We start from the raw sequence: 24,720 nt of genomic DNA on the forward strand, positions 1-24,720 counted from the left end.
AAAATCCTTTCTTATTGCTTTTGGTCTCTCTTGCAAGCCTCAATTCATTACTGGCTTTAGCTCTTCTAACGCTAGCCCAGCTTTCCTTGCAGACAGCATTATATTCTTCTTTAGATATGAACCCTTCTTTCCATTTGATACTCATTTCTTTGTTCCTTTTCAGCAAGCTTTTAAGTTCAGTATTCAGCCTTCCTGGTCTCAATAAATGCTTTCCATTCTTCCTTCTTTTCGGGATTGTTACTGATTGTGCAGTGAGAATTAAATTTAGCAAAATCTCCCATCTTTCCTGGACATTTCTTTCCTTTAGAACATCCTACCTTTCCTTACTTTTTACTGAGTCCATTAAAAACTGTCTTTCTACAGTCCAATCTTAAAATCTCAGTTGTCCCAGTTTTTCCTCCTTTTGTAGTTCAAAATTATAGGATAGCATGATCGCTGCCTCCTAAGTTCTCAACCCCCTTGACTTCCTCAACCGTTTCCTAATTTTTGGTAAAAATTTGATCCAAATAAATAATGGCAGCAGTGGGATTTGAACCCACGCCTCAAGAGAGACTGGAGCCTAAATCCAGTGCCTTAGACCGCTCGGCCACGCTACCTCTTACATATGTTTAAAGTTATTTATATCAGAAGTTAGCTTTTGATGTAAGTGGCAGAAAATATTTTATATCCAATATGACAAAAAGACAAATGTTATTATGCAAAAGCAACGTAATTATCAGGGAATTGTTTGTACATTGACATTGGGGCACCATTTTACAAAACATATGACTTGTATCCAGATATTTAACTAATCTTTTCTCTGTTGGCTCATCCGCTAATTTTTAGATATCACTGAATTAGGTGGTATAGATTATTTGCTATGATCTCCCACATACAGGACACTCAAACATGAAGGATTCCTATACCCCTGCCTGTACGTAACAGATAATCAGAAGGAGCAGCAAGGTAGACATTATACAGCAGTGCAGAGCAGTGTAGCTATGAATCCATCACTAGGGTGACTTACTGGAAAGCAGCAGAAGCAGCATGGCTCTGTTTATGTTTGCTAATCACTCTACTCATCCTGTATTGATAATCCTAAAAGGCAGCAGGGATATGAGCTAGCAGTTAGACTTCTTTTGATCAAGATTGATTTTGGCAAATTTTGAGAATGGTTGATCATTGATTGAACTGACATGGATGTAACATAGATGGTAAATTATGTAATTAATTCTGATGCCTAAAGCCAACATGACTATTCACATGCTGTATTCATACGTATGACTTGCTCACATGTTCCTTTTCTTCTACAGCACAGTGAAGATCACTTGATGTTACATTTACTTTCTTAGAGAACACAGAAGCCAAATAGGAAATTAAAAGTTCAGTCTTCTCAACATCATTATTGACCACTTTACCCTTTTCATCTTTTAAAAATCCTAAAGCATCTTTGGCTTTTCTTTAACTTTTGACTTACTTCCAAAATCCTTTCTTATTGCTTTTGGTCTCTCTTGCAAGCCTCAATTCATTACTGGCTTTAGCTCTTCTAATGCTAGCCCAGCTTTCCCTGCAGACAGCATTATATTCTTCTTTACATTTGATATTCATTTCTTTGTTCCTTTTTAGCAAGCTTTTAAGTTCAGTATTCAGCCATCCTGGTCTCCATAAATGCTTTCCATTCTTCCTTCTTTTCGGGATTGTTACTGATTGTGCTGTGAGAATTTAATTTACCAAAATCTCCCATCCTTCCTGGACATTACTTTCCTTTAGAACATCCTACCTTTCCTTCCTTTTTACTGAGTCCATTAAAAACTGCCTTTCTACACTCCAATCTTAAAATCTCAGTTTTCGCAGGTTTTCCTCCTTTTGTAGTTCAAAAGTATAGGATAGAATTACCGCTGCTTCCGAAAATCTCTATCCCCTTTACTTCCTCAACTGTTTCCTAATTTTTGGTAAAAATTAGATCCAAATAAATGATGGCGGCGGTGGGATTTGAACCCAAGCCTCCAGAAAGACTGAAGCCTAAATCCTGCACCTTAGACTGATCGGCCACGCTACCTCTTACATATGTTTAATGTTATTTATATCAAAAGTTTGCTTTTGATGTAAGTGGCAGAAAATATTTTATATCCAATAGTACAAAATGACAAATGTTATTATGTATGAGCAACGTAATTATCAGGGATTTGTTTGTACATTGACTCTGGGGCACCATTTTACAAAACATATGACTTGTATCCAGATATTTAACTAATCTTTCCTCTGTTGGCTCGTCCGTTAATTTTTAGATATCACTGAATTAGGTGGTATAGATTACTTGCTATGATCTCCCATATACAGGACACTCAAACATGAAGGATTCCTACACCCCTGCCTGTACGTAACAGATAATCAGAAGCAGCAGCAAGGAAGACATTATACAGCAGTGCAGAGCAGTGTAGCTATGAGTTCATCAATAGGTTGACTTACTGGATAGCAGCAGAAGCAGCATGGCTCTGTTTATGTTTGCTAATCACTCTACTCATCCTGTATTGATAATCCTAAAAAGGCAGCAGGGATATGAGCTAGCAGTTAGACTTCTTTTGACCAAGATTGATATTGGCAAATTTTGAGAATGGTTGATCATTGATTGAACTGACATGGATGTAACATAGATGGTAAATTATGTAGTTAATTCTGATGCCTAAAGCCAACATGACTATTCATATGCCGTATTCATACGTATGACTTGCTCACATGTTCCTTTTCTTCTACAGCACAGTGAAGATCACTTGATGTTACATTTGCTTTCTTAGAGAACACAGAAGCAAAACAGGAATTTAAAAGTTCAGTCTTCTCAACATCATTATTGACCACTTTACCCTTTTCATCCTATAAAAATCCTATAGCATCTTTGGCTTTTCTTTAACTTTTGACTTACTTCCAAAATCCTTTCTTATTGCTTTTGGTCTCGCTTGCAAGCCTCACTTCATTACTGGCTTTAGCTCTTCTAAGGCTAGCCCACCTTTCCCTGCAGACAGCATTATATTCTTCTTTAGATATGAACCCTTCTTTTCATTTGATATTCATTTCTTTGTTCCTTTTTAGCAAGCTTTTAAGTTCAGTATTCAGCCATCCTGGTCTCCATAAATGCTTTCCATTCTTCCTTCTTTTCAGGATTGTTACTGATTGTGCAGTGAGAATTTAATTTAGCAAAATCTCCCATCCTTCCTGGACATTTCTTTCCTTTATAGCATTCTACCTTTCCTTCCTTTTTACTGAGTCCATTAAAAACTGCCTTTCTACAGTCCAATCTTTAAATCTCAGTTTTCGCAGGTTTTCCACCTTTTGTAGTTCAAAGTATAGGATAGAATTACAGCTGTCTCCTAAATTCTCAATCCCCTTTACTTCCTCAACTGTTTCCTAATTTTTGGTAAAAATTAGATCCAAATAAATAATGGCAGCGGTGGGATTTGATACCAAGCCTCCAGAGAGACTGGAGCCTTAATATAGCGCCTTAGACCGCTCGGCCACGCTACCTCACACGGATGTTCAATCTTATTTAAATTAGATATTTGCTAATGATATAAGTGGCAGAAAACATTGTATATCTAATTAGACAAAAATACAAATGTTATTATGCATGAGCAACGTAATTATCAGGGATTTGTTTGTACATTGACTTTGGGGCACCATTTTGCAAAACATATGACTTGTATCCAGATATTTAACTAATCTTTCCTCTGTTGGCTCAACCGCTAATTTTTAGATATCACTGAATTAGGTGGTATAGATTACTTGCTATGATCTCCCACATACAGGACACTCAAACGTGAAGGATTCCTACACCCCAGCCTGTACGTAACAGATAATCAGAAGCAGCAGCAAGGAAGACATTATACAGCAGTGCAGAGCAGTGTAGCTATGTATCCATCACTAGGGTGACTTACTGGAAAGCAGCAGAAGCAGCATGGCTCTGTTTATGTTTGCTAATCACTATGCTCATCCTGTAATGATAATCCTAAAAAGGCAGCAGGGATATGAGCTAGCAGTTAGACTTCATTTGACCAAGATTGATTTTGTCAAAATTTGAGAATCGTTGATCATTGATTGAACTGACATGGATGTAACATAGATGGTAAATTATGTAATTAATTCTGATGCCTAAAGCCAACATGACTATTCATATGCCGTATTGTTATGTATGACTTGCTCACATGTTCCTTTTCTTCTACAGCACAGTGAAGATCACTTGATGTTACATTTGCTTTCTTAGAGAACACAGAAGCAAAACAGGAATTTAAAAGTTCAGTCTTCTCAACATCATTATTGACCACTTTACCCTTTCCATCCTTTAAAAATCCTATAGCATCTTTGGCTTTTCTTTAACTTTTGACTTACTTCCAAAACCCTTTCTTATTGCCTTTGGTCTCTCTTGCAAGCCTCACTTCATTACTGGCTTTAGCTCTTCTAACGCTAGCACACCTTTCCCTGCAGACAGCATTATATTCTTCTTTAGATATGAACCCTTCTTTTCATTTGATATTCTTTTCTTTGTTCCTTTTTAGCAAGCTTTTAAGTTCAGTATTCAGCCATCCTGGTCTCCATAAATGCTTTCCATTCTTCCTTCTTTTTGGGATTGTTAATGATTGTGCAGTGAGAATTTAATTTAGCAAAATCTCCCATCCTTCCTGGACATTTCTTTCCTTTAGAACATCCTACTTTTCCTTCCTTTTTACTGAGTCCATTAAAAACTGCCTTTCTACAGTCCAATCTTAAAATCTCAGTTTTCGCAGGTTTTCCACCTTTTGTAGTTCAAAAGTATAGGATAGAATTACCGCTGTCTCCTAAATTCTCAATCCCCTTTACTTCCTCAACTGTTTCCTAATTTTTGGTAAAAATTAGATCCAAATAAATAATGGCAGTGGTGGGATTTGAACCCACACCTCCAGAGAGACTGGAACCTTAATCCAGCACCTTAGACCGCTCGGCCACGCTACCTCATACGGATGTTCAAACTTATTTAAATCAGATATTTGCTAATGATATAAGTGGCAGAAAACATTGTATATCTAATTAGACAAAAATACAAATGTTATTATGCATGAGCAACGTAATTATTAGGGATTTGTTTGTACATTGACTCTGGGGCACCATTTTGCAAAACATATGACTTGTATCCAGATATTTAACTAATCTTTACTCTGTTGGCTCAATTGCTAATTTTTAGATATCACTGAATTAGGTGGTATAGATTACTTGCTATGATCTCCCACATACAGGACACTCAAACATGAAGGATTCCTACACCCCTGCCTGTACGTAACAGATAATCAGAAGCAGCAGCAAGGAAGACATTATACAGCAGTGCAGAGCAGTGTAGCTATGAATCCATCACTTGGGTGACTTACTGGAATGCAGCAGAAGCAGCATGGCTCTGTTTATGTTTGCTAATCACTCTGCTCATCCTGTATTGATAATCCTAAAAAGGCAGCAGGGATATGAGCTAGCAGTTAGACTTCATTTGACCAAGATTGATATTGGCAAATTTTGAGAATCGTTGATCATTGATTGAACTGACATCGATGTAACATAGATGGTAAATTATGTAATTAATTCTGATGCCTAAAGCCAACATGACTATTCATATGCCGTATTCTTATGTATGACTTGCTCACATGTTCCTTTTCTTCTACAGCACAGTCCAATGTAAGTTTCTCAATCGATGCATATTAAAGATAGTGTGTCTCTTGCTAAATAGCTAGCACCTACTGATGAAAATCAAGGTTGGGTCGTTTGAACATAGTTAAATACTTGAAGAGAAAAAATCCGACCATATCAACCCAAAGTTATAATAAAAATTAACTTTTATTCATAAATAGTATAAAAAGTTACTACATAGTCAATATAGGGCACAGTACAGAAATACGAAAAGACATATAACATGTAGAAAAAACCGTCTCACTGAAGGGACGATGTGGTCCACAAATGACGAAGGGGGGGCCTCAGCACCACAGCAAAAACATATATATATCTAGTCCTTCATCTATAATGTCAATAAGGAGGACTATCGGATAGCCACAGAGAAATACCCATAGTAATATACATATAGTAATGCATGTCACAGGCAGTATTAAAGTACTTGAAGATTTCCTCAGGGGGGACTCATAATCGGTACTATCTGAATGCCATATGTGGGCTACTAGACTGTGCTTTTCATCGTATCAGATGCACAGTATGAAAATAGGTAGGTGTAGAGTTGAATAAAGGCAAATACTGCATAATATCAAAAAGGTTACCTGGGCTACAAGCTGTAATGTCGGGGCTCCCCCACGTGGACCGCTCGCCCACCCCAACGCACGTTTCGGCGTTTGCCTTCTTCAGGGGGCGTCAACTTCCTCCGGGGGAGTATGAACTTAAATACCATGCTGGCCAATCAGATGGAGAGGGTGGACCCATAGTGACGCGCGTAGCGTCCCCGCCGCTAAGCAACCAGTGACGCGGGCGTCATGCAAGGAGTCACATGATGGTCACATGGACCCATGTGATACAGGTCCTTGCATAAAGACGCCAGGCGGCACGGGGTACTCAGAAAGCGGCGACGCTCGCGCGTCAGGTCCTATTAGATTCACATAATTGGGGAACATACCGGAAGATATATACTATTCTTGCGCAATATAGTATATTTTTTCTCTTTCCCACTACCACCACTTCAGTATATGGATGTATCATATAGTAACACTATGTCACAGTCCAGCAACTTCATATTATGACAATCAAATAATACATCGTTACATCAATTATATATATCCCATCATACAGAAGGCTAGTGTAGATCATTTGCAATCCCATAAGTATATAGTAAATGTGTAAGGGCCATATTGTCACACCAGTAATATATACTAAGTAAGATTTAAAAAAAATAGAGATAACATCACATATATCATCCCAAGTTCACAGAGAATCATGTATAGTGTGGGGGTAGCGAACTTCCCTGATCCAGATTCTATCAAAATAACAGGGTATATAAAGATCATATAGCACAAGACAAAAAAATCCACCGTATATATATATACACCGCAGTAGTTGTTCCCAGATGAGATGGATTATTCAATGTATTCATATTCGCATATTGGTCCATATGGTATCAGCCATAATATACATATAACTCGTCGGAGGAAGTAAGGTGCAACGGATGGTGAAACACACTAAAAATAAAAAAGTAGATTAAAATCATAAAAACCACAACAGAGATATGTGACAGGGGAGGAATCTAAAGAAAAGGAGCGAAGCTGAGATTCTCATTAAGTCCATTGGGATGTACGGTATTTAGTCGCCAAATCCATCTAGATTCGAGCTGAGCCAAACGTTGGCTCTGTCTACCTCCACGAATACCCATTCTCAACGCGTCTATCCCCCGAACCCTCAGGAGGGAACTGTCACAGTCATGATGCAATTTAAAATGTTTGGGTATGGTCCTGAGTGTGGAGGGATCCATGCAGTCGATTGCCGCCACGATCCCCAATATATGTTCTCTTATTCTAATTTTAAGTTGGCGCGTTGTTAGGCCAACATAAATGAGCCCACACGGGCAGGTGGCGTAGTAGATAACAAAACGTGAGGTACATGTAATACGACATTTTATATCATAAATTTTAGTACCAGCTGCATTAGAAAAAGTACTGATCCTGTCCATATTGGGGCAGGCGACACATCGACCGCACGGAAATCTCCCACAGTCAGGACCTGATGCACCAAAGATAGTAGACATGCCTGGTGCTGTTTGATAGTGACTGTGTACAAAATAGTCACGGAGATTCCTAGACCGGCGTACAGTGATGGGTGGGCGATCAGGAAGAATTTTTGACAATACCGGGTCTATCAAAAGGATGGGCCAAGCTTGAGTCAAACATTTCCTCATGCGCCCAAATTGTCCATGATAGTTTGTTATAAACCTTGGTTTGTCACTGATCTTAGGACTTCTTTGCAGATAGAGCAATTCGTGCATATTTGAATATTTGGCACGATGATACGCTCTTTTCACCACTCGTTTACTGTAGCCTCTCTCATAGAATCTCTTCTTCATATCCATAGACTGTCTAGCAAATTTCTCGTCACTGGAACAAAGTCTGCGAAGTCGCAGAAATTGTCCAGTGGGTACTGAACGAACCATCCACGGAGGATGGGAGGACGACGCGTGAAGTAGCGTATTCGTGGAGGTATCCCTTTGGACGCGCTACATTGATGATATCCTGCTGATCTGGCAGGGCTCTGTTGAGGACTTGCAGATTTTTGTACAACTCCTCAACACCAATAATATGAATATTCATATTACTTTCAACTGGGATATGGATACAGTTAACTTTCTTGATGTTACCCTTATGAGGGACCACAATAATCTGATACAAACAAACATCTATAGAAAGGATACCTCCACGAATACGCTACTTCACGCGTCGTCCTCCCATCCTCCGTGGATGGTTCGTTCAGTACCCACTGGACAATTTCTGCGACTTCGCAGACTTTGTTCCAGTGACGAGGAATTTGCTAGACAGTCTATGGATATGAAGAAGAGATTCTATGAGAGAGGCTACAGTAAACGAGTGGTGAAAAGAGCGTATCATCGTGCCAAATATTCAAATAGGCACGAATTGCTCTATCTGCAAAGAAGTCCTAAGATCAGTGACAAACCAAGGTTTATAACAAACTATCATGGACAATTTGGGCGCATGAGGAAATGTTTGACTCAAGCTTGGCCCATCCTTTTGATAGACCCGGTATTGTCAAAAATTCTTCCTGATCGCCCACCCATCACTGTACGCCGGTCTAGGAATCTCCGTGACTATTTTGTACACAGTCACTATCAAACAGCACCAGGCATGTCTACTATCTTTGGTGCATCAGGTCCTGACTGTGGGAGTTTTCCGTGCGGTCGATGTGTCGCCTGCCCCAATATGGACAGGATCAGTACTTTTTCTAATGCAGCTGGTACTAAAATTTATGATATAAAATGTCGTATTACATGTACCTCACGTTTTGTTATCTACTACGCCACCTGCCCGTGTGGGCTCATTTATGTTGGCCTAACAACGCGCCAACTTAAAGTTAGAATAAGAGAACATATATTGGGGATCGTGGCGGCAATCGACTGCATGGATCCCTCCACACTCAGGACCATACCCAAACATTTTAAATTGCATCATGACTGTGAAAGTTCCCTCCTGAGGGTTCGGGGGATAGACGCGTTGAGAATGGGTATTCGTGGAGGTAGACAGAGCCAACGTTTGGCTCAGCTCGAATCTAGATGGATTTGGCGACTAAATACCGTACATCCCAATGGACTTAATGAGAATCTCAGCTTCGCTCCTTTTCTTTAGATTCCTCCCCTGTCACATATCTCTGTTGTGGTTTTTATGATTTTAATCTACTTTTTTATTTTTAGTGTGTTTCACCATCCGTTGCACCTTACTTCCTCCGACGAGTTATATGTATATTATGGCTGATACCATATGGACCAATATGTGAATATGAATACATTGAATAATCCATCTCATCTGGGAACAACTACTGCGGTGTATATATATATACGGTGGATTTTTTTGTCTTGTGCTATATGATCTTTATATACCCTGTTATTTTGATAGAATCTGGATCAGGGAAGTTCGCTACCCCCACACTATACATGATTCTCTGTGAACTTGGGATGATATATGTGATGTTATCTCTATTTTTTTAAAATCTTACTTAGTATATATTACTGGTGTGACAATATGGCCCTTACACATTTACTATATACTTATGGGATTGCAAATGATCTACACTAGCCTTCTGTATGATGGGATATATATAATTGATGTAACAATGTATTATTTGATTGTCATAATGTGAAGTTGCTGGACTGTGACATAGTGTTACTATATGATACATCCATATTCTGAAGTGGTGGTAGTGGGAAAGAGAAAAAATATACTATATTGCGCAAGAATAGTATATATCTTCCGGTATGTTCCCCAATTATGTGAATCTAATAGGACCTGACGCGCGAGCGTCGCCGCTTTCTGAGTACCCCGTGCCGCCTGGCGTCTTTATGCAAGGACCTGTATCACATGGGTCCATGTGACCATCATGTGACTCCTTGCATGACGCCCGCGTCACTGGTTGCTTAGCGGCGGGGATGCTACGCGCGTCACTATGGGTCCACCCTCTCCATCTGATTGGCCAGCATGGTATTTAAGTTCATACTCCCCCGGAGGAAGTTGACGCCCCCTGAAGAAGGCAAACGCCGAAACGTGCGTTGGGGTGGGCGAGCGGTCCACGTGGGGGAGCCCCGACATTACAGCTTGTAGCCCAGGTAACCTTTTTGATATTATGCAGTATTTGCCTTTATTCAACTCTACACCTACCTATTTTCATACTGTGCATCTGATACGATGAAAAGCACAGTCTAGTAGCCCACATATGGCATTCAGATAGTACCGATTATGAGTCCCCCCTGAGGAAATCTTCAAGTACTTTAATACTGCCTGTGACATGCATTACTATATGTATATTACTATGGGTATTTCTCTGTGGCTATCCGATAGTCCTCCTTATTGACATTATAGATGAAGGACTAGATATATATATGTTTTTGCTGTGGTGCTGAGGCCCCCCCTTCGTCATTTGTGGACCACATCGTCCCTTCAGTGAGACGGTTTTTTCTACATGTTATATGTCTTTTCGTATTTCTGTACTGTGCCCTATATTGACTATGTAGTAACTTTTTATACTATTTATGAATAAAAGTAAATTTTTATTATAACTTTGGGTTGATATGGTCGGATTTTTTCTCTTAAAGTATTCTACAGCACAGTGAAGATCACTTGATGTTACATTTGCTTTCTTAGAGAACACAGAAGCAAAACAGGAATTTAAAAGTTCAGTCTTCTCAACATCATTATTGACCACTTTACCCTTTTCATCATTTAAAAATCCTATAGCATCTTTGGCTTTTCTTTAACTTTTGACTTACTTCCAAAATCCTTTCTTATTGCTTTTGATCTCTCTTGCAAGCCTCACTTCATTACTGGCTTTAGCTCTTCTAACGCTAGCCCACCTTTCCCTGCAGACAGCATTATATTCTTCTTTAGATATGAACCCTTCTTTTCATTTGATATTCATTTCTTTGTTCCTTTTTAGCAAGCTTTTAAGTTCAGTATTCAGCCATCCTGGTCTCCATAAATGCTTTCCATTCTTCCTTCTTTTTGGGATTGTTACTGATTGTGCAGTGAGAATTTAATTTAGCAAAATCTCCCATCCTTCCTGGACATTTCTTTCCTTAAGAACATCCTACTTTTCCTTCCTTTTTACTGAGTCCATTAAAAACTGCCTTTCTACAGTCCAATCTTAAAATCTCAGTTTTCGCAGGTTTTCCACCTTTTGTAGTTCAAAAGTATAGGATAAAATTACCGCTGCCTCCTAAATTCTCAACCCCCTATACTTCCTCAACTGTTTCCTAATTTTTGGTAAAAATTAGATCCAAATAAATAATGGCAGCGGTGGGATTTGAACCAACGCCTCCAGAGAGACTTGAGCATTAATCCAGCGCCTTAGACCGCTCAGCCACGCTACCTCATACGGATGTTCAAACTTATTTAAATTAGATATTTGCTAATGATATAAGTGGCAGAAAACATTGTATATCTAATTAGACAAAAATACAAATGTTAATATGCATGAGCAACGTAATTATCAGGGATTTGTTTGTACATTGACTCTGGGGCACCATTTTGCAAAACATATGACTTGTATCCAGATATTTAACTAATCTTTCCTCTGTTGGCTCAACCGCTAATTTTTAGATATCACTGAATTAGGTGGTATAGATTACTTGCTATGATCTCCCACATACAGGACACTCAAACGTGAAGGATTCCTACACCCCAGCCTGTACGTTACAGATAATCAGAAGCAGCAGCAAGGAAGACATTATACAGCAGTGCAGAGCAGTGTAGCTATGAATCCATCACTAGGGTGACTTACTGGAAAGCAGCAGAAGCAGCATGGCTCTGTTTATGTTTGCTAATCACTATGCTCATCCTGTATTGATAATCCTAAAAAGGCAGCAGGGATATGAGCTAGCAGTTAGACTTCATTTGACGAAGATTGATTTTGGCAAATTTTGAGAATCGTTGATCATTGATTGAACTGACATCGATGTAACATAGATGGTAAATTATGTAATTAATTCTGATGCCTAAAGCCAACATGACTATTCATATGCTGTATTGTTATGTATGACTTGCTCACATGTTCCTTTTCTTCTACAGCACAGTGAAGATCACTTGATGTTACATTTGCTTTCTTAGAGAACACAGAAGCAAAACAGGAATTTAAAAGTTCAGTCTTCTCAACATTATTATTGACCACTTTACACTTTTCATCCTTTAAAAATCCTATAGCATCTTTGGCTTTTCTTTAACTTTTGACTTACTTCCAAAATCCTTTCTTATTGCCTTTGGTCTCTCTTGCAAGCCTCACTTCATTACTGGCTTTAGCTCTTCTAACGCTAGCACATCTTTCCATTTGATACTCATTCATTGTTCCTTTTCAGCAAGCTTTTAAGTTCAGTATTCAGCCATCCTGGTCTCCATAAATGCTTTCCATTCTTCCTTCTTTTTGGGATTGTTACTGATTGTGCAGTGAGAATTTAATTTAGCAAAATCTCCCATCTTTCCTGGACATTTCTTTCCTTTAGAACATCCTACTTTTCCTTACTTTTTACTGAGTCCATTAAAAACTGTCTTTCTACAGTCCAATCTTAAAATCTCAGTTTTCGCAGGTTTTCCTCCTTTTGTAGTTCAAAATTATAGGATAGCATGATCGCTGCCTCCTAAGTTCTCAACCCCCTTTACTTCCTCAACCGTTTCCTAATTTTTGGTAAAAATTTGATCCAAATAAATAATGGAAGCGGTGCGATTTGAACCTACGCCTCAAGAGAGACTGGAGCCTAAATCCAGCGCCTTAGACCGCTCGGCCACGCTACCTCTTATATATGTTTAAAGTTATTTATATCAGAAGTTTGCTTTTGATGTAAGTGGCAGAAAATATTTTATATCCAATATGACAAAAAGACAAATGTTATTATGCAACAGCAACGTAATTATCAGGGAATTGTTTGCACATTGACTTTGGGGCACCATTTTACAAAACATATGACTTGTATCCAGATATTTAACTAATCTTTCCTCTGTTGGCTCATCCGCTAATTTTTAGATATCACTGAATTAGGTGGTATAGATTATTTGCTATGATCTCCCACATACAGGACACTCAAACATGAAGGATTCCTACACCCCTGCCTGTACGTAACAGATAATCAGAAGCAGCAGCAAGGAAGACATTATACAGCAGTGCAGAGCAGTGTAGCTATGAATCCATCACTAGGGTGACTTACTGGAAAGCAGCAGAAGCAGCATGGCTCTGTTTATGTTTGCTAATCACTCGACTCATCCTGTATTGATAATCCTAAAAGGCAGCAGGGATATGAGCTAGCAGTTAGACTTATTTTGACCAAGATTGATTTTGGCAAATTTTGAGAATGGTTGATCATTGATTGAACTGACATGGATGTAACATAGATGGTAAATTATGTAATTAATTCTGATGCCTAAAGCCAACATGACTATTCACATGCTGTATTCATACGTATGACTTGCTCACATGTTCCTTTTCTTCTACAGCACAGTGAAGATCACTTGATGTTACATTTACTTTCTTAGAGAACACAGAAGCCAAATAGGAAATTAAAAGTTCAGTCTTCTCAACATCATTATTGACCACTTTACCCTTTTCATCTTTTAAAAATCCTAAAGCATCTTTGGCTTTTCTTTAACTTTTGACTTACTTCCAAAATCCTTTCTTATTGCTTTTTGTCTCTCTTGCAAGCCTCAATTCATTACTGGCTTTAGCTCTTCTAATGCTAGCCCAGCTTTCCCCGCAGACAGCATTATATTCTTCTTTCCATTTGATATTCATTTCTTTGTTCCTTTTTAGCAAGCTTTTAAGTTCAGTATTCAGCCATCCTGGTCTCCATAAATGCTTTCCATTCTTCCTTCTTTTCGGGATTGTTACTGATTGTGCAGTGAGAATTTAATTTAGCAAAATCTCCCATCCTTCCTGGACATTACTTTCCTTTAGAACATCCTACCTTTCCTTCCTCTTTACTGAGTCCATTAAAAACTGCCTTTCTACAGTCCAATCTTAAAATCTCAGTTTTCGCAGGTTTTCCTCCTTTTGTAGTTAAAAAGTATAGGATAGAATTACCGCTGCCTCCTAAAATCTCTATCCCCTTTACTTCCTCAACTGTTTACTAATTTTTGGTAAAAATTAGATCCAAATAAATGATGGCGGCGGTGGGATTTGAACCCAAGCCTCCAGAGAGACTGAAGCCTAAATCCAGCACCTTAGACTGCTCGGCCACGCTACCTCTTACATATGTTTAATGTTATTTATATCAAAAGTTTGCTTTTGATGTAAGTGGCAGAAAATATTTTATATCCAATAATACAAAAAGACAAATGTTATTATGTATGAGCAACGTAATTATCAGGGATTTGTTTGTACATTGACTCTGGGTCACCATTTTACAAAACATATGACTTGTATCCAGATATTTAACTAATCTTTCCTCTGCTGGCTCATCCGCTAATTTTTAGATATCACTGAATTAGGTGGTATAGATTACTTAGAATCATAGAATGGTAGAGTTGGAAGGGATCTCCTGGGTCATCTGGTCCAACCCCCTGCTCAAAGCAGGATTCACTAGATCATCTCAGACAGATGTCTGTCCAGCCTCTGTTTGAAGACGTCCATTGAAGGGGAACTCACCACCTCTCGTGGCAGCCTGTTCGACTCATTAATCACCCTAACTGTCAAAAAGTTTTTTCTAATATCTAATCTGTGTCTCCTCCCATTTAGTTTCATCCCATTGCTTCTAGTCTTTCCTTGTGCAAATGAGAATAAAGATGATCCTTCTACAATGTGACAGCCCTTGACATATTTGTAGACAGCTATTAAGTCTCCTCTCAGTCTTCTTTTTTGCAAGCTAAACATTCCCAAATCCTGCAACCGTTCCTCATAGGACATGGTTTGCAGACCAGTCACCATTCTGGTCGCTCTTCTCTGAACTTGCTCCAGTTTGTCTATGTCTTTTTTAAAATGTGGTGCCCAAAACTGTACACAGTATTCCAGATGAGGTCTGACCAAAGAGGAGTAAAGACCGATAATGACTTCACGTGATCTAGACTGTATGCTTCTGTTAATACATCCCAGAATTGTATTTGCCTTTTTTGCTGCTGCATCACACTGTTGACTCATGTTCAGTCTATGATCTATTAGTATACCTAAGTCTTTTTCACATGTACTGTTGCTTAGCTCTATTCCTCCCATTCTGTATATGCTTTTTTCATTTTTATTGCTCAGATGTAGTACTTTGCATTTTTCCCTGTTAAAAACCATTCTGTTGGTTGCTGCCCACTGCTCCAGTTTATTTAGGTCTTTTTGAATCCTCTCTCTCTCTTCTCTAGTATTAGCTATCCCTCTTAGCTTTGTATCATCAGCAAATTTAATCAGTTTACCCTCAATTCCTTCATCTAAATCATTGATAAAGATGTTGAACAATACAGGTCCCAGGACGGAGCCCTGTGGTACCCCACTTGAGACATTCATCCAGCTGGATGTGAAGCCATTTACAACCACCCTTTGAGTCCGATCACTAAGCCAGTTATGAATCCACCTAACAGTTGCCTGGTCCATTGCATACTTGGTCATTTTTTCAATAAGGATGGTGTGAGATACTTTGTCAAATGCTTTGCTGATGTCAAGATATACTATATCTAAAGCATTTCCCTGATCCATCCAGTCAGTGATTCTGTCATAGAAGGAAATTAAGTTAGTCTGACATGACTTGTTAGTTACAAACCCATGCTGACTCTGGTTAATCACTTCATTCTTATCCATGTACTTACATACATGTTGTTTAATAATTTGTTCAAAGATCTTTCCTGGTATAGAAGTCAGACTCACTTGCTATGATCTCCCATATACAGGACACTCAAACATGAAGGATTCCTACACCCCTGCCTGTACGTAACAGATAATCAGAAGCAGCAGCAAGGAAGACATTATACAGCAGTGCAGAGCAGTGTAGCTATGAGTTCATCAATAGGTTGACTTACTGGATAGCAGCAGAAGCAGCATGGCTCTGTTTATGTTTGCTAATCACTCTACTCATCCTGTATTGATAATCCTAAAAAGGCAGCAGGGATATGAGCTAGCAGTTAGACTTCTTTTGACCAAGATTGATTTTGGCAAATTTTGAGAATGGTTGATCATTGATTGAACTGACATGGATGTAACATAGATGGTAAATTATGTAGTTAATTCTGATGCCTAAAGCCAACATGACTATTCATATGCCGTATTCATACGTATGACTTGCTCACATGTTCCTTTTCTTCTACAGCACAGTGAAGATCACTTGATGTTACATTTGCTTTCTTAGAGAACACAGAAGCAAAACAGGAAGTTAAAAGTTCAGTCTTCTCAACATCATTATTGACCACTTTACCCTTTTCATCCTTTAAAAATCCTATAGCATCTTTGGCTTTTCTTTAACTTTTGACTTACTTCCAAAATCCTTTCTTATTGCTTTTGGTCTCTCTTGCAAGCCTCACTTCATTACTGGCTTTAGCTCTTCTAATGCTAGCCCACCTTTCCCTGCAGACAGCATTATATTCTTCTTTAGATATGAACCCTTCTTTTCATTTGATATTCCTTTCTTTGTTCCTTTTTAGCAAGCTTTTAAGTTCAGTATTCAGCCATCCTGGTCTCCATAAATGCTTTCCATTCTTCCTTCTTTTCGGGATTGTTACTGATTGTGCAGTGAGAATTTAATTTAGCAAAATCTCCCATCCTTCCTGGACATTTCTTTCCTTTATAACATTCTACCTTTCCTTCCTTTTTACTGAGTCCATTAAAAACTGCCTTTCTACAGTCCAATCTTAAAATCTCAGTTTTCGCAGATTTTCCACCTTTTGTAGTTCAAAAGTATAGGATAGAATTACCGCTGTCTCCTAAATTCTCAATCCCCTTTACTTCCTCAACTGTTTCCTAATTTTTGGTAAAAATTAGATCCAAATAAATAATGGCAGCGGTGGGATTTGAACCCACGCCTCCAGAGAGACTGGAGCCTTAATCCAGCGACTTAGACCGCTCGGCCACGCTACCTCATGCGGATGGTCAAACTTATTTAAATTAGATATTTGCTAATGATATAAGTGGCAGAAAACATTGTATATCTAATTAGACAAAAATACAAATGTTATTATGCATGAGCAACGTAATTATCAGGGATTTGTTTGTACATTGACTCTGGGGCACCATTTTGCAAGACATATGACTTGTATCCAGATATTTAACTAATCTTTCCTCTGTTGGCTCAACCGCTAATTTTTAGATATCACTGAATTAGGTGGTATAGATTACTTGCTATGATCTCCCACATACAGGACACTCAAACATGAAGGATTCCTACACCCCTGCCTGTACGTAACAGATAATCAGAAGCAGCAGCAAGTAAGACATTATACAGCTGTGCAGAGCAGTGTAGCTATGAGTTCATCACTAGGGTGACTTACTGGAAAGCAGCAGAAGCAGCATGGCTCTGTTTATGTTTGCTAATCACTCTGCCCATCCTGTATTGATAATCCTAAAAAGGCAGCAGGGATATGAGCTAGCAGTTAGACTTCATTTGACCAAGATTGATATTGGCAAATTTTGAGAATCGTTGATCATTGATTGAACTGACATCGATGTAACATAGATGGTAAATTATGTAATTAATTCTGATGCCTAAAGCCAACATGACTATTCATATGCCGTATTGTTATGTATGACTTGCTCACATGTTCCTTTTCTTCTACAGCACAGTGAAGATCACTTGATGTTACATTTGCTTTCTTAGAGAACACAGAAGCAAAACAGGAATTTAAAAGTTCAGTCTTCTCAACATCATTATTGACCACTTTACCCTTTTCATCCTTTAAAAATCCTATAGCATCTTTGGCTTTTCTTTAACTTTTGACTTACTTCCAAAATCCTTTCTTATTTCTTTTGGTTTCTCTTGCAAGCCTCACTTCATTACTGGCTTTAGCTCTTCTAACGCTAGCCCACCTTTCCCAGCAGACAGCATTATATTCTTCTTTAGATATGAACACTTCTTTTCATTTGATATTCATTTCTTTGTTCCTTTTTAGCAGGCTTTTAAGTTCAGTATTCAGCCATTCTGGTCTCCATAAATGCTTTCCATTCTTCCTTCTTTTTGGGATTGTTACTGATTGTGCAGTGAGAATTTAATTTATCAAAATCTCCCATCCTTCCTGGACATTTCTTTCCTTAAGAACATCCTACTTTTCCTTCCTTTTTACTGAGTCCATTAAAAACTGCCTTTCTACGGTCCAATCTTAAAATCTCAGTTTTCGCAGGTTTTCCACCTTTTGTAGTTCAAAAGTATAGGATAAAATTACTGCTGCCTCCTAAATTCTCAACCCCCTATACTTCCTCAACTGTTTCCTAATTTTTGGTAAAAATTAGATTCAAATAAATAATGGCAGCGGTGGGATTTGAACCCACGCCTCCAGAGAGACTGGAGCCTTAATCCAGCGCCTTAGACCGCTCGGCCACGCTACCTCATGCGGATGTTAAAACTTATTTAAATCAGAAATTTGCTAATGATATAAGTTGCGGAAAACATTGTTTAACTAATTAGACAAAAATACAAATGTTATTATGCATGAGCAACGCAATTATCAGGGATTTGTTTGTACATTGACTCTGGGGCACCATTTTGCAAAACATATGACTTGTATCCCGATATTTAACTAATCTTTCCTCTGTTGGCTCAACCGCTAATTTTTAGATATCACTTAATTAGGTGGTATAGATTACTTGCTATGATCTCCCACATACAGGACACTCAAAAATGAAGGATTCCTACACCGCTGCCTGTACGCAACAGATAATCAGAAGCAGCAGCAAGGAAGACATTATACAGCAGTGCAGAGCAGTGTAGCTATGAGTTCATCACTAGGGTGACTTACTGGAAAGCAGCAGAAGCAGCATGGCTCTGTTTATGTTTGCTAATCACTCTGCTCATCCTGTATTGATAATCCTAAAACGGCAGCAGGGATATGAGCTAGCAGTTAGACTTCATTTGACCAAGATTGATTTTGGCAAATTTTGAGAATCGTTGATCACTGATTGAACTGACATCGATGTAACATAGATGGTAAATTATGTAATTAATTCTGATGCCTAAAGCCAACATGACTATTCATATGCCGTATTCTTATGTATGACTTGCTCACATGTTCCTTTTCTTCTACAGCACAGTGAAGATCACTTGATGTTACATTTGCTTTCTTAGAGAACACAGAAGATAAACAGGAATTTAAAAGTTCAGTCTTCTCAACATCATTATTGACCACTTTACCCTTTTCATCCTTTAAAAATCCTATAGCATCTTTGGCTTTTCTTTAACTTTTGACTTACTTCCAAAATCCTTTCTTATTGCTTTTGGTCTCTCTTGCAAGCCTCAATTCATTACTGGCTTTAGCCAGCTCTCCCTGCAGACAGCATTATATTCTTCTTTAGACATGAACCCTTCTTTCCATTTGATACTCATTTCTTTGTTCCTTTTCAGCAAGCTTTTAAGTTCAGTATTCAGCCTTCCTGGTCTCAATAAATGCTTTCCATTCTTCCTTCTTTTCGGGATTGTTACTGATTGTGCAGTGAGAATTAAATTTAGCAAAATCTCCCATCTTTCCTGGACATCTCTTTCCTTTAGAACATCCTACCTTTCCTTACTTTTTACTGAGTCCATTAAAAACTGTCTTTCTACAGTCCAATCTTAAAATCTCAGTTTTCGCAGGTTTTCCTCCTTTTGTAGTTCAAAATTATAAGATAGCATGATCGCTGCCTCCTAAGTTCTCAACCCCTTTACTTCCTCAACTGTTTCCTTATTTTTGGTAAAAATTTGATCCAAATAAATAATGGCAGCGGTGGGATTTGAACACACGCCTCCTGAGAGACTGGAGCCTAAATTCAGCGCCTTAAAACGCTCGGCCACGCTACCTGTTCCATATGTTTAAAGTTATTTATATCAGAAGTTTGCTTTTGATGTAAGTGGCAGAAAATATTTTATATCCAATATGACAAAAAGACAAATGTTATTATGCAACAGCAACGTAATTATCAGGGAATTGTTTGTACATTGACTTTGGGGCACCATTTTACAAAACATATGACTTGTATCCAGATATTTAACTAATCTTTCCTCTTTTGGCTCATCCGCTAATTTTTAGATATCACTGAATTAGGTGGTATAGATTATTTGCTATGATATCCCACATACGGGACACTCAAACATGAAGGATTCCTACACCCCTGCCTGTACGTAACAGATAATCAGAAGCAGCAGCAAGGAAGACATTATACAGCAGTGCAGAGCAGTGTAGCTATGAATCCATCACTAGGGTGACTTACTGGAAAGCAGCAGAAGCAGCATGGCTCTGTTTATGTTTGCTAATCACTCTACTCATCCTGTATTGACAATCCTAAAAGGCAGCAGGGATATGAGCTAGCAGTTAGACTTCTTTTGACGAAGATTGATTTTGGCAAATTTTGAGAATGGTTGATCATTGATTGAACTGACATGGATGTAACATAGATGGTAAATTATGTAATTAATTCTGATGCCTAAAGCCAACATGACTATTCACATGCTGTATTCATACGTATGACTTGCTCACATGTTCCTTTTCTTCTACAGCACAGTGAAGATCACTTGATGTTACATTTACTTTCTTAGAGAACACAGAAGCCAAATAGGAAATTAAAAGTTCAGTCTTCTCAACATCATTATTGACCACTTTACCCTTTTCATCTTTTAAAAATCCTAAAGCATCTTTGGCTTTTCTTTAACTTTTGACTTACTTCCAAAATCCTTTCTTATTGCTTTTGTTCTCTCTTGCAAGCCTCAATTCATTACTGACTTTAGCTCTTCTAATGCTAGCCCAGCTTTCCCTGCAGACAGCATTATATTCTTCTTTCCATTTGATATTCATTTCTTTGTTCCTTTTTAGCAAGCTTTTAAGTTCAGTATTCAGCCATCCTGGTCTCCATAAATGCTTTCCATTCTTCCTTCTTTTCAGGATTGTTACTGATTGTGCTGTGAGAATTTAATTTAGCAAAATCTCCCATCCTTCCTGGACATTACTTTCCTTTAGAACATCCTACCTTTCCTTCCTTTTTACTGAGTCCATTAAAAACTGCCTTTCTACAGTCCAATCTTAAAATCTCAGTTTTCGCAGGTTTTCCTCCTTTTGTAGTTCAAAAGTATAGTATAGAATTACCGCTGCCTCCTAAAATCTCTATCCCCTTTACTTCCTCAACTGTTTCCTAATTTTTGGTAAAAATTAGATCCAAATAAATGATGGCGGCGGTGGGATTTGAACCCAAGCCTCCAGAGAGACTGAAGCTTAAATCCAGCACCTTAGACTGCTCAGCCACGCTACCTCTTACATATGTTTAATGTGATTTATATCAAAAGTTTGCTTTTGATGTAAGTGGCAGAAAATATTTTATATCCAATAATACAAAAAGACAAATGTTATTATGTATGAGCAACGTAATTATCAGGGATTTGTTTGTACATTGACTCTGGGGCACCATTTTACAAAACATATGAATTGTATCCAGATATTTAACTAATCTTTCCTCTGTTGGCTCATCCGCTAATTTTTAGATATCACTGAATTAGGTGGTATAGATTAATTGCTATGATCTCCCATATACAGGACACTCAAACATGAAGGATTCCTACACCCCTGCCTGTACGTAACAGATAATCAGAAGCAGCAGCAAGGAAGACATTATACAGCAGTGCAGAGCAGTGTAGCAATGAGTTCGTCACTAGGGTGACTTACTGGAAAGCAGCAGAAGCAGCATGGCTCTGTTTATGTTTGCTAATCACTCTGCTCATCCTGTATTGATAATCCTAAAAAGGCAGCAGGGATATGAGCTAGCAGTTAGACTTCATTTGACCAAGATTGATTTTGGCAAATTTTGAGAATCGTTGATCATTGATTGAACTGACATCGATGTAACATAGATGGTAAATTATGTAATTAATTCTGATGCCTAAAGCCAACATGACTATTCATATGCCGTATTCTTATGTATGACTTGCTCACATGTTCCTTTTCTTCTACAGCACAGTGAAGATCACTTGATATTATATTTGCTTTCTTAGAGAACACAGAAGATAAACAGGAATTTAAAAGTTCAGTCTTCTCAACATCATTATTGACCACTTTACCCTTTTCATCCTTTAAAAATCCTATAGCATCTTTGGCTTTTCTTTAACTTTTGACTTACTTCCAAAATCCTTTCTTATTGCTTTTGGTCTCTCTTGCAAGCCTCACTTCATTACTGGCTTTAGCTCTTCTAACGCTAGCCCACCTTTCCCTGCAGACAGCATTATATTCTTCTTTAGATATGAACCCTTCTTTTCATTTGATATTCATTTCTTTGTTCCTTTTTAGCAAGCTTTTAAGTTCAGTATTCAGACATCCTGGTCTCCATAAATGCTTTCCATTCTTCCTTCTTTTTGGGATTGTTACTGATTGTGCAGTGAGAATTTAATTTAGCAAAATCCCCCATCCTTCATGGACATTTCTTTCCTTTAGAAAATCCTATTTTTCCTTCCTTTTTACTGAGTCCATTAAAAACTGCCTTTCTACAGTCCAATCTTAAAATCTCAGTTTTCGCAAGTTTTCCACCTTTTGTAGTTCAAAAGTATAGGATAAAATTACTGCTGCCTCCTAAATTCTCAACCCCCTATACTTCCTCAACTGTTTCCTAATTTTTGGTAAAAATTTGATCCAAATAAATAATGGCAGCGGTGGGATTTAACCCACACCTCCAGAGAGACTGGAGCCTAAATCCAGCGTCTTAGACTGCTCGGCCACGCTACCTTATACAGAATTTAAAGTTATTTATATTAGAAGTTTGCTTTTGATGTAAGTGGCAGAAAATATTTTATATCCAAAAAGACAAAAATACAAATGTTATTATGCAATAGCAACGTAATTATCAGGGATTTGTTTGTACATTGACTCTGGTGCACCATTTTACAAAACATATGACTTGTATCCAGATATTTAACTAATCTTTCCTCTGTTGGCTCATCCGCTAATTTTTAGATATCACTGAATTAGGTGGTATAGATTACTTGCTATGATCTGCCATATACAGAACCCTCAAACATGAAGGATTGCTACATCCCTGCCTGTACGTAAAAGATAATCAGAAGCAGCAGCAAGGAAGACATTATACAGCAGTACAGAGCAGTGTAGCTATGAATCCATCACTAGGGTGACTTACTGGAAAGCAGCAGAAGCAGCATGGCTCTGTTTATGTTTGCTAATCACTCTGCTCATCCTGTATTGATAACCCTAAAAAGGCAACAGGGAAATGAGCTAGCAGTTAGACTTCTTTTGACCAAGATTGATTTTGGCAAATTTTGAGAATGGTTGATCATTGATTGAACTGACATGGATGTAACATAGATGGTAAATTATGTAATTAATTCTGTTGCCTAAAGCCAACATGACCACTCATATGCAGTATTCATACGCATGATTTGCTCACATGTTCCTTTTCTTTTACAGCATAGTGAAGATCACTTGATGTTACATTTGCTTTCTAAGAGTACACAGAAGCAAAACAGGAATTTAAAAGTTCAGTCTTCTAAACATCATTATTGACCACTTTACCCTTTTCATCCTTTAAAAATCCTATAGCATCTTTGGCTTTTCTTTAACTTTTGACTTACTTCCAAAATCCTTTCTTATTGCTTTTGGTCTCTCTTGCCAGCCTCTCTTCATTACTGGCTTTAGCTCTTCTAACGCTAGCCTAGCTTTCTCTGCAGACAGCATTATATTCCTTCTTTTTGGGATTGTTACTGATTGTGCAGTGAGAATTTAATTTAGCAAAATCTCCCATCCTTCCTGGACATTTCTTTCCTTTAGAACATCCTACCTTTCCTTCGTTTTTACTGAGTCCATTAAAAACGGCCTTTCTACAGTCCAATCTTAAAATCTCAGTTTTCTCAGGTTTTCCACCTTTTGTAGTTCAAAATTGTAGGATAGCATGATTGCTGCCTCCTAAGTTCTCTATCCCCTTTACTTCCTCAACCTTTTCCTAATTTTTGGTAAAAATTAGATCCAAATAAATAATGGCAGCGGTGGGATTTGAACCCACGCTTCTAGAGAGACTGAAGTCTTAATCCAGCAACTTAGACCGCTCGGCCATGCTACCTCATACAGTTGAATAAACTTATTTAAATCAGAAATTTTCTAATGATATAAGTGGCAGAAAACATTGTATATCTAATTAGACAAAAATAAAAAATGTTCTTATGCATGAGCAAAGTAGTCATCAGGGATTTGTTTGAACATTGACTCTGGGGCACCATTTGACAAAACATATGACTTTTATCCATATATTTAACTAATCTTTCCTCTGTGGGCTCATCCGCTAATTTTTAGATATCACTGAATTAGGTGGTATAGATTACTTGCTATGAGCTCCCATATACAGGACACTCAAACATGAAGTATTCCTACACCCCTGCCTGTACGTAACAGATAATCAGAAGCA

At 38.1% G+C, this 24,720-nt stretch overlaps 4 non-coding genes across 4 annotated transcripts; all 4 read right to left on the reverse strand.

Annotated features, from left to right (window-relative positions):
• Positions 1-514: 514 nt before the first annotated feature.
• On the reverse strand, positions 515-596 carry TRNAL-UAG (transfer RNA leucine (anticodon UAG)). The gene has a single exon. It is a non-coding gene; the product is annotated as a tRNA-Leu (tRNA).
• Positions 597-4,877: 4,281 nt separating this feature from the next.
• Positions 4,878-4,959, reverse strand: TRNAL-AAG (transfer RNA leucine (anticodon AAG)). Its single transcript has one exon. It is a non-coding gene; the product is annotated as a tRNA-Leu (tRNA).
• Positions 4,960-17,144: 12,185 nt separating this feature from the next.
• Positions 17,145-17,226, reverse strand: TRNAL-AAG (transfer RNA leucine (anticodon AAG)). Its single transcript has one exon. It is a non-coding gene; the product is annotated as a tRNA-Leu (tRNA).
• A 1,379-nt stretch (positions 17,227-18,605) lies between these two features.
• TRNAL-AAG (transfer RNA leucine (anticodon AAG)) lies at positions 18,606-18,687 on the reverse strand. The gene has a single exon. It is a non-coding gene; the product is annotated as a tRNA-Leu (tRNA).
• Positions 18,688-24,720: the final 6,033 nt, after the last annotated feature.

Source organism: Phyllobates terribilis, unplaced genomic scaffold (genome assembly GCF_046119375.1).
Source record: "Phyllobates terribilis strain yellow unplaced genomic scaffold, ASM4611937v1 Scaffold_11__3_contigs__length_659146591, whole genome shotgun sequence".
Lineage (NCBI taxonomy): Eukaryota > Metazoa > Chordata > Amphibia > Anura > Dendrobatidae > Phyllobates > Phyllobates terribilis.